General features: G+C 40.9%; 1 long non-coding RNA gene across 1 annotated transcript; it reads left to right on the top strand.

The window, feature by feature from the left end:
* Positions 1-348: 348 nt before the first annotated feature.
* LOC106149934 lies at positions 349-4,312 on the top strand. Its single transcript, XR_001236431.1, has 4 exons — positions 349-435; positions 884-1,006; positions 2,666-2,739; positions 3,028-4,312. It is a non-coding gene; the product is annotated as an uncharacterized LOC106149934 (long non-coding RNA).
* Positions 4,313-11,444: the final 7,132 nt, after the last annotated feature.

The raw sequence follows: 11,444 nt of genomic DNA, 5'->3' as shown, positions 1-11,444 counted from the left end.
AGAGGATCATAAGTTTGAGCCCAGCCTGGGCAATTTAGTGACTTAGTGAAGACCTGTCTCAAAATATAAATGAAGGAATGAATGGGCTTGGAATTTTGCTCAGGGGGAAGGCCCTGGATTCAGTCCCCAGTACTGGAAAAGAAAATAATCTCAGGGGTTCTGGGGAGATAACTTAGCGGCTTTGATTCCCGGCACCACACACACAAAAAAGAAAATCTCACACACAGTCTAACAAAAGTAGCAAAACTAACCCCAAATTTCAGGATTGATGAGGTAGAACTATTGTTTTAAACAAGGCTCCTTCTCAGTACTTTTAACTCAGTTCTCTCTATTGCCTTAGAAAAGAGTCCGCTCGGAAAGCTAAAGCTCAGAGCACAGTTTGGTAGCCCTGCCCAGTCGGTCCCACAGCTCGCGGTGACACTCCTGTTCTGCCACGTAAGACATTCTGAGTTCTCCTCTTCTTAGAGATGGAAATGCGGGGGCTGTAGTACGTGAATTGATTTGAGCACCATGCTCAGAGCCAGGCAAAGGAGCAAAGCGTATTAGCTAAAAAGCCTCAAAGGACACCTCACAGGAGAGTTTCACATTTTCTGCTATGTCGGAATTCTTCCCATTATGTCCACAAATGTTTCCTGAGAGTCCATGAGGCCTTCTCAGCAGTAAGGCCCTGCTGCTGCGGGGAAGTTTCCAGGTGACAGTCAGATGCCAGCAGCTGCAGCGGAGGAGACTCCCAGCTACGGTTATGGGAGGGATGACTGGCTCCTAAAGTAATCAGTGAACCCCTTCTCTGTGACAGGCCCCGCACCAGGTTCTGGGCAGTAGAAGTACCTCCTCTTTATGCTTTGAATTCTTCCAAGTATTTTTTGTTATCTCATTTTATTAGAATTTATCACCTGAAGGAGGAGAGAGAGAAGGTGTGTGACCATCGGGGAAGAGTGTCCAAGAGCAGGAAGCAGATCGGACCCCAGTGTGTCTGGAGCAAGCGGGGGCGGGGAGTGGGGCAGAGGTAAGGCGGAGACGGGAGAGGCGGGCAGACGGTGAGCGCTCACAGCCGCGTCGGCTCAGGCTGCCGTGGAAGACTGCAGACTGGCTAGGTTCAACCACGCTTATTTCCTCGCAGTTCTGAGGGCTGGAAGTCCAAGATAAGGCGCTGTGAGGGGTGGCTTCTGGTGGGGTCTCTTCCTGGTTTGCAGAAGTCCGCTTTCTTGCTGTGTTCTCTTGGGGGCTTTCCTCGGTGTGTGCCTAGCCCAAGCTCTCGTGTTCCTTTCTCTTCCTCAGGGACGTCAGTCCTGTTGGATCAGGGTCCCACTTTTCTGATTTCACTTAGTCTTCATTATCTCCCCAGAGGCCTTGATCTCTAAATATAGTGGCGCTGGGAGTTAGTATTCATGGAGGGATACCCCCGAGCTCCTGAAAAGCCCCGATTGCAGGTAGCTGTAATTCAGAGTGAGGTGAGTCAGCCAGGTGTAGTTCATGCTCTGGGGAGGCTGAGTCAGGAGGAGGCCAGCCTGGACTACATAGTGAGACCTTGTCTCACAAAACAAACCGGAGCAAAACAAGAACTAAGCACTGAAGAGGTGACAAGACTCCTTTCTGAAATGGTAACCTTGCTTGCTGGGAAGCGAGGAGGCAGCTCGGATAAAACGGGAGCCACGGCCGTGAGACCGGCAAATCCCTGAGCGTCATTTGCAGAGATGAATGTGAGCAGCCGCTGGATGTGACACTGGTCACGGCCTGGGGCTCTTTTATGAAGCACTCGATCCCTTTGCCCATGAAGCTCACTGATAAGAATGCTGTGTCTTCGTCTGTTGTAAAACAAGCAAGGCATGTCATGATAATAAGCATCAATTATAGCCAAAATATGAAAGCTTGCTAAGGAAACTTTACAACCGGGAAGGCGGTGTCTCGCTTTATCTCCAGCGGGCTGACATTTCCACTCACTAGCAGTCTAATGAGCTGTCCTGGGTGGAAGGAAACACAGGCAAAGAGAGCGTACCTGCAGAATCCTCGGTGATCTGCCTCGGTGGAGACGCCTTCCTTCCCTCTTCACACAGATGCGGTTTCTCACCATTCAGATCTCAGCTCAGAAATCCTCTGAGCCCCCTCCCCCGACTACTCAGGCCCTTTGTTTTGTTTTTTATATAACACGCTCACTCTCTGATACCTTCTTGAGATGTGTTTGTTGTTTGTTGCACGCCTTCTGCTCCTGGCATCTGCACTCTGATACAACAAGCTTGCTCATCACCACGTCCCCAGGATCTAGGACGGTGCCTGACAGACATGTAGGAAGCACTGCAAAAGTACTTATCAAGTGAATGGGAAGAATCAAAGAAATAACACAAAGACCTGGTCATGTAGCTAACCGAGACCTCCAAGAAAGAAAGCCCTTCTGTGTAGTGCAATGCTGGAGGTTGACAGGGGACCACACAGGGCTGGGCTGCTTTCAGGGCTACACGGTGTGTGTTTTTGATGGTTTATGTGCAGATCTGGGAGCCCGGAGATTGGGGTTTCCATCTGCTCTATCTCTGACTCACGAAGTGACTACAGCACAAATCATTAACTTCCGAAAGCATTAGCGTCTCCATCTGTGTGGTGTTACCAGCTAGTTTAAACATTTAGAAACCTTCATTGGCAAATATGATTCTATTTATGCTGTTTCTTTCAGGAGATTGAGTGCTTCGTGGAAGCGAGCCCTGTTTTTCCCTTTGGTTTCTGAACTGGGCTTCCCAGGCAGGCCAGGTGATTAATTACCCTGGATTCGCCTTCCCCTGCCCCCTTTCCCAGCCCCTCTCAACTCTTGCCTTCGTGGGGGAGGCTGCGTGACTTCCAGGGGCAGGAAAGGCCGTGGCCAGGTAAAGGTGGGCCTTGTGTTATAGCTCCTGCCTTCCTTCTTCTTGATCCCCAACTAGATGCTCCCAGCGGCTCCCTACCGCACAGAAAACGGAGCCCAGCCCAGCGCCCGGGGAGGCATAAAGTTGTGCTCATCTCCTCCTTGATAGTATTGTAAATGAAGTCTCTTTTCCCCAGATCCAAAAGGCTCCCTGCGCACCTCCCGCTTTCCTGCCCTGCCAACCACATCTACTCTTCTTGGAAGGGCCTGGGCCCTGAGAGCATCTGCTGGGCGGCTTCCTTCTTGAAGGTATTAACACCCGAGAGTCAGCCTTCCTCTGTCCCCTGACCCTAACAAACTCTGAAGAAGGAAGGATATTGAGCACGGCAGTTAAAGACATAAGTTTTGGACTTGGACAGACTTGGGTTAAAATATGAGCCTAATCTGTATGTGACGTTTGTGGCCCAAGATCACTAGCTCTGTGACACTGAGAGAGTTACTCAACCTCTCCTGGCCTTGGTGTCCTCAACTGCGATGGGGAAGGGTTGTAAGAATTCAGTAATAATGACTCAGGCCAGGAAGGCTGCGCAGAGCCTGGCATGCAGCTCTGTCCTCTGCTATTGTCAGTTACTGGAGCTTTCTTTATCTACCAAGTCGAGGAGAGCAGCTGGTGCTCTGCTGTGCTCCCGGCCCGTGATTCCCGGAGTTGTTATTGACAGTTCCGGAATTTTTAGTTTAAAAAAGTTAATCTCTACCTTTTTTCGAGACTTCTGACTTGCACAGTTAGAATGATCAAGCAGTTTTCCACCAGGGTGTGAACTGCTCATCAGCTTGTGTCTCACGGCTGGCGTTGCTGGTGGACCCGGGCTGGTACTCAGAAGTGTGACACCCCTCAACATGTGTGCTGTCCACTTCCACATCTGCACAGGAAGATTATGGAAAAGTTCCTATAATTTCCTAGAAAATAAGCATCATAGGGACAGCGAGTCTGGACAGTCTCGACTGGATTATGAATGTGAATGTTTTCTGAGCCCTTTAACTTTTCTTCAGATGTTTGGTATTAGCAATATTTTAAAAATGATTTTACTCTGAAACTGATCTGGTCTAATCCTTTCCATGCAAAGAATGCTGTATTGGCTTTTTATAAGGCACAGATCAATGTAATATCTGCTTAGCGCCATGGATGGAATTTGTTCCTTTATAAAGGAAATATCTCAATAGAGGCATTTAGTATCTATTTTCCAATTTATCAAGTGAAGTGGTGAAGCAGATTTTCTTCAATGGCATGTAATGCTGCTTTTTTGGTTTTAAAGTTTAACATATTCTATAGTTTAAGAGCAATGGAGGAGGCCATTTGTGTCAAGAATTGTCAGCTTCAGAGAGACAGAGGAGGAGGGAGAGAGAGAAAGGGAGAGAGGGAGACAGAGAGAGAGAGAGTGAGAGAGCTAGAGAGCGAGAAAATTGTGAGAAATATTTATAAGTCAGCTGCTACATAGAAGAACTCCAAACCAAAACCTATTTCAAAAAATGTTGGAGGAAATGGTATACCTTTTTATGTGCTTAAGAAAACAGTTAAAAAAAAAAAAAACCTTCACAGCATTGGATCTATTAAGTACATTTATTCCAGTGATTTCCCAGATATTTCCAAGTTCCATTTAAAACAGAAGTCTCCTATCAAGCAATCCTTTGAAATTATTTACTCTTTTATGGTTGTAAAGTATGGAAACATAATACTTTTAATGGAAACCCTAATAAACGGCACATGCTACAAAGTGTCTACTGATACGCTTTATAGGTTGGGATTCCTACATCAGTAGAACTTGCCAGGCTACACTTCTGGCCTCAGTAAATGCCCCAGTGAGGCGCAGTACAGTGTATGGGATGGCAAGGACCATTCCAGCTCACCAAAATATGGCAGCCACAGTTCATCTGAAGGGGAGAGAGTCACGTCAGTAGTCAGAAACAGAATTCTTTGGATGAAGGGCTTTGTTTTGTTTATGGTGACTTGCTGGGCGCCATAGCTTGGGGGGAGGGAAGGTTTTTCTTATGTTCAAGATAAAGCAATTTTTGTAAAAACCCGGTTGCGAATCCCCAGAATAAAGCAGTATGCAATATTTTTAGCACGTTCTTAATTGGCAAGAGAAAAATTAAAACCACTTGGCTTATAATGTTAAAATGGTATTCTGGACAAAGTCACCTCCCTATCAAAAATTTACTGTGTTCCTTCAAATGCATATTTTCATGCAAAATAAATATATTTTAAAGTTATATATCCTTAGTTTTATTCTGAAACAGTACTCACGGCTCACAGATGGATTTTCTCCCCCTGGCAAATTATTTTTCAATGAAATGCTTTCAAAGCATTCTCACTTGGGTATGCTTCGGTTTAACAATTCAGGCATTCTGCATTAACCAGTAATTGATTTATTGACATTTGATGGATTCATACTCACTTTCCATGGTTTAAAAATCTTGTTAAAATGTTGTTAATAATCTGTGGGTATATATTTCAAATAAGTGTCATTAAATTTAGAATAACTGTCATTAAATAGAGAGAATTAAATTTAATGGAGTAGTTACTATATATTTAAATACCAATGGATGATTAGAAACAGATTTATGGGGGGCTTAATCATGGCTGGATAGAATCATGCCTTCATGCCTTTTCAGCAACTATATTCATTTTATTTGTTTTGTTTTATTTTTCTATCTTAAAGTATATGTAGTGCTTCAAAAGCTAACACATCCATTAATTACAGTAGTATTCAAAATTTACAGAATGCATTATATTTCTCAAGACATTTCTATGCTATACATTAATCCACCCTTTGCAGACTCAGAAAAGCCTAAAAATTGGCTGTTAGGAATGAGAAATTCACCTGATTTTGTTCATGTTTACCACTTACTAAAACAGTTGAGCAACTTCTATTAAAATGTCTCTGATGGTATGGGTAGAATATCAAAGACAGATTCTCTTAACAACATTGCTTAGAAATGTCAGTTTGATACACTTAGACTATCATGTTTTAGTTTTGTTTTATTTTTAAATAACAAGACATATCTCCCAAACTATCTGGAGAGGTTGATTTCTTTTCACTGCCCTTCAGCCCACCCTAATCCGAGTGTGGAGCATTTTTTTTTGGATCTCTTTGATCTTCTGTTTGACTTCTGCTTCATGGAAAAATGCTCATAAACCTTCAGAGAAAGGCTTTCTTTACTTTCAGCTTTATTCAAGAATTATAAACAGTGGACAGGTCTATAGCAAAACGATTTTAAGAGCACTTAGGGCCCACATGCTAATTTATTTGCTCACCACCAAAAAGAGGCTTGTTTGGTAAAAAGAAGTTTAAAAAGTTCAACTTTGCTTAGTGAAAAAGAACTCCACTTTTAAGTGGGTAAGAGTATTACATTTCGGGCCTCTTTTCTGAAATATTAAGATCTCTAAAGCAACAATCTTTTTTAAGATGTTATGCCCAAGGATTGGTATGATGTTTGAAATGGCTTCAAGAGTCCTGTTACTCTTGACATGCTGGCAAACACTTCACAGATGTGCCTTCTCATTATAGCCACGCCAAGGGAGAACACAGATCCTGTGACTCCAAGTCTCTGTGTCTAATGTAGGCTCCCCGACATGAGGTTGAGAGCACCCTGTTCCTTCTAATCTATCACTCTTCCACTCTTAGTATCGCTTCCCCATAGATTATGAGACGTACCAGTTGATCTCTACGCCCTTAGGTGTGGGCTAACCGCGGTGCTTACAGATAAAAGCAATGGACATATCAACAAACAAAAGACAAATCTTTGCCATTTGACATTTTTCAATTCTAAGAATATTTTCAGCTTAGAAAAATAAAAAAGAGTTAAAGATTACATATAGTATTCTTATTTTTTAAAAACTATGTATGTTTCTGAAGTTCGATTGGAGTAACAAACAGATATCTCCTGGGCCAAATCAGTACTATGGAGTGATTTAACTTAGGAAAATCACTCATTTCCATATAGAAATTCAGACTTCAATTTCTTCCTTGAAAAGCCAGATCCAACCACACTAGCGCTTTGCCCAGAAATATCAACTGAAAGTAGTAGTGACTGCGTATTTTATAAAGACAGCTTAATTACTTTACAGTCTTCCCCTCTGTCTAACCATGACACTGGCTTTTTCACTCATGCGCTCATGGCCCCCTCTGTGATATTTGGGATTTTGATCCTTGCAGCATGAGATTAATCCAAGACAACTGTGTTCTTGCTGGACCTGTTTGAAGCAACCTGCAAAATCCAAGTTCCTGTTTTCTCAATAGATGTCATCCACTTGGCAGAGTGAGACCCCTGTCTTTAGCAGGTTTTTGTTTGTTTTGCTTCGTTGTGCTTTTTAGACTGAGTCTTGCTACGTAGCCCAGGCTGGCCTTGAGCTGGCAGTGATCCTTCACCACCGTGCCTGGCTTTAACAAGTTATTGTTGAGCAGGTTGGTGCAGAAATGGTTTGGGAAATTTACGAACATCTGCCTCGTAGTTGTACTCTGGCGGCCTTATTGCCAGCAGAGCTGTAGTGGCGTGAGGAGTTCTACTCCCAGCTTCGTGGGAGACAATGCTCTTGCGGTATTAGTGGCATGCAATATGAAGATCACTCTGTGAAATGTCAGTTCCAGGAGGACAGAAACTTTGTTTTCTTTTCTGTTGAATCTCATGTCCCTGGAAAAGTAAGTGTGGCGCATGAGTTAGGCGGATCATGCATAGAGTATCCAAGTTTCAATTTAAGCAGGAAATAGGAGCAATGAGATGCAACATTTTGAATTGCCCAAAGTCAAGCGCCTAGAAACAGCAGAGATTTTTCTTTTAAACAGCAGTGATTTTTACCAAAGTCAGCTTAATTCTAAAATTTGTTCTTTTTTTGCTTTCCATGTTTTCTTTTCAAATATAGAATATTTTGAAACTCTAAGACAGAGGAATCATGAATAGGCTGTGTCCGAGGGACACCAAGACATTTGACAAATTGCCAGTGTTGCCTTTTCCAATTTCACAAAATACGTGAACCTATGAGATTTCATTGGAGAGGGTCTAAGATACCCAGGTAGGATGAAATATTCAGCCTCAGACTCAGGCCTCTAAGCTGGCAGCTGGCCTGCCTGACCACATCTGTTTTCAGCAGGAAGCCTGCAGGGCTGGATTTCCTCTGGGACTCACCTTTGACTCCTGGTTTGTCCCACCAAGGTTTGGAAGTCTGCTCAGAATTCCAGAGCTCTTGGCATCCTTGCGCTCCGTTGTCTGCACCTGCTTTGTCTCAGGTTTTCATCTGTGTACGTTGTGCTGACCTAGCAATCTGGATTTCTCCCTTACTTTGGCATTTGGGGTTGTGTAGTTTTTGACCATGAACAGTTGCCAGACTTAGTCCAGTCATGGGAATTAGGGGACAAGAGTCAAGGCCCTTGACTTAGACTGATCTAAACTGACCAGTTTAGTATGAAACTGGAAAAGTTGTTTAACTTCTATAGCTCATGATTGTATTTGCCTCTTTTTCCCAGAGTTATGGGGATAGCTTCAGTGATGCTAATAAACTTGTGAATTTAAAATGCTCCTGAATTTATTTTTTTCTTTCAAAATTTAATTTATTATTATTATTATTATTATTATTATTTATTTTTTTTTTTGAGGCAGGGTCTCACTATGCAATTCATGCTGGCCTTGAGCTCACGTTATAGCTCAGGCTGGCCTCAAACTTGCAACAATCCACCTGCCTCAGCCTCCCGAGTGCTGGGATAGCCATGCACCACCATGCCTGGCTTTTTTATTTTAACGAGAAAAAAAAAAATGACAAAATAACAACAAAGACAAAAACAAAACAACGCAAGAACAGTAAAAATGATACAAGATTTCTAAATAGGATGATAGGAATTAACAATGGTTGTTATATTACATGTTGTTATCATCAGCAAAGTTGCTCAGATTAGCAGATGTAAGAATGCAAGATTTGCTAGGGGTGGTGGTGCACACCTGTAATCCCAGCACTCAGGAGGCTGAGGCAGGAGGATTGTTGTGAATTCGAGGCTAGCATGGGCTACAAAGTGAACTCAAGTCCAGCCTGAAATGCATAGCAGGACCCTGTCTCAAAAAGATTAAAAAGAATATAAGATTGATCAAACAATTAAAGAGAATAAAAAGTAATAAAGAACATTAGAAATGATACAGAGTTTCACTAAACAAGATGGTAGGAATTCAAAGATGGTTGTTATATTGCATATTGTTGTCTTCAAATTAGTTGTTCAGATTACCAGATATAAGTATGCAAAATTGGGCATGAAAAAAATTTAAGCATTAACTGTTCCTTTCAATAAACCAATAGACATCAGCAGTACAATTATCCCAGCTATCCTTGTATATATATATATATATATATATATATATATATTTCCCTTCCTTCTTTCTTTCTTTTCTCCTTTCCCTCAACCCAGTTGTTCCTTCCCTTTGAGTAATTTCTTGCCTTCACAATATTTATTGTACCTTTTGGGTTTTATTTACTCTTTCAGGTTCTTACACTAGGGAGAGAATACAATGTTTACATATATGGGTATAATTTATTTCACATATGAATATGGTCTCTAGTTGCATCCATTTACCTATAAAAGCCTCGAGTTTATCTTTTTTATAGCTGAGTAATATTTCATTGTACAAAAATACCACCTTTTTTATCCATTCCTCCATTGGGTTATTTCCAAGATTTAGCTATGACAAATTGCACTGCTATAAACATGGGTGCACATATATTGCTGTGGTATGATGTTTTCAGTTTTTCTGGAAAAATACCCAGAAGGGGAATAGGTGGGTTAAGTGGGTCCTCTAATCCTAATTTTTTGAGGAATCTCCACACTGACTTCCACAGTGGTTGTAGCAGTCTACACTCCCCACCAGCAGTGGAGAAGGGTTCCTTTTCACACAGAGCCCCTCCAGCATTTGCTGTTGGCTGATTTCTTGATGACAGCCATTCTTTCTGGGGTGAGATGGAATCTCAGTGTTGTTTTAATTTGCATTTCTCAAATGACCAGTGATGTTGAACATTTCTTCATACATTTATTTTCCATTTGTGTTTCTCCAACTGAAAATGCTCCTAAATTTAAAGGAGTATAGATAGGAATAACATGATTTTCTAAATTTCTATTAATTTATTTCCAAAATAAATACATAGGTATAGCATATAAACAATCTTCATGTACCAAAATCAAGTGATTCTGAAACCCAAAATGGAGAATCAGAATTAAAGCACAGGTAGAAAATGAAGACTGTTAATATGAAATAATTAAACACTTTCTTGAACAGGGATTTACTTTTTTTTAGATGCTACTTTTGTCTGTATCTGCCTCATAATTAATTAACTAAAGCATTAGAGTATAGCTTAGGTACAGTAGAATTTACCCCTTTTTAGCTTAAAGGTCTATGAAATATGTTAAATACGTAGTGTTATATTCTTTGCCATTGGATTTGAAATACAAAATAGTTCTATCATACCAAACAATTGCTATGCCCCCTTGCATTTAAATTTCCCCTCATCTAGCCCCTGGCTCCCACACTACCAGTGTCAGATATCACCTGATCTCTTCACGCTGCCCTGTAGAAGTCACGTTCGAGGGGCCAACCCAAGAAAATACTGACAGTCTGCCAACTGTTATTGCTTGGTAACAAAAATCCCTTTCTTCTACCCAGAGATCTGCTCTCCATCAACATTCATGAAAGTGAAGTAGACAGACTTACTGGTTTGCAAGTAGGGTACAATTTCAGACCTCTTACAGTTCTTGACAATTTGTTTCTTCTCTTTCACTTACACATTTTTTTCTTGCTTTCTTGCATAGGTTGAGACAGCTAGTATGACGTTGAATAAATGCAACAAAAGACTACATTTTTTTCCCTTTTCCCTATCATAGGGGGAAGCACCTAGTTTCTCATTACTGAGTGTAACATTAGCTATCAATTTTGCATAGATACTGTTTACCAAATGATGGAAGATCCCTTTATTCCTAATTTGCTCAGGTTTTGATGAGAATTTTTGCATCCTAGTTCAAGGAGATTTTACCCTGTACTGTTCTTATTATAGCTTTAGTTTTGATGTCAGGGTGATGCCAATTTTATTAAATAATTTGGGAATTATTTCTATCTCTTTTGTATTCTGGATGAATTTGTATAAAGTTCTTATTTATTTTTTTAAATGTTTGGAAGAACTTGCCACGAAGTCAGCTGGGCCTGGGATTTTCTTTGTTAGACAATTTTTAATTAGAAATACAATTTCTTTAAAGATATAAGATTAGTCCAGTTATCGATTTGTTCTTTTTTTATTTTAAAAATAAAAGAAAGAAAACATTAACAGACAATCATTTACAAAATAGCAAAAGAACAGTACAAACAATATAGAGATACAAACAATATAGAGATACAAAGTGGTAGGAAATTAACAATGCTTGTTGTATTACATATTGATATCTTCAAAGTGGTTTCTCATGAAAACAAATAGAGACATGCAATACTGATCAGATAAGTAATCATTAACTGTTTCTTTCAGCAAAGAAATAGAAGACAGTAGATCAACTATGCTAACTACCTCGTATATACATACATACAAAATTTCTCCTTC

This window comes from Chinchilla lanigera, unplaced genomic scaffold, assembly GCF_000276665.1.
Source record: "Chinchilla lanigera isolate Chin_1 unplaced genomic scaffold, ChiLan1.0 scaffold00057, whole genome shotgun sequence".
NCBI lineage: Eukaryota > Metazoa > Chordata > Mammalia > Rodentia > Chinchillidae > Chinchilla > Chinchilla lanigera.
The sequence above is the reverse complement of the archived record's forward strand: the minus strand, read 5'-3'. Positions and strand labels throughout refer to the sequence as shown.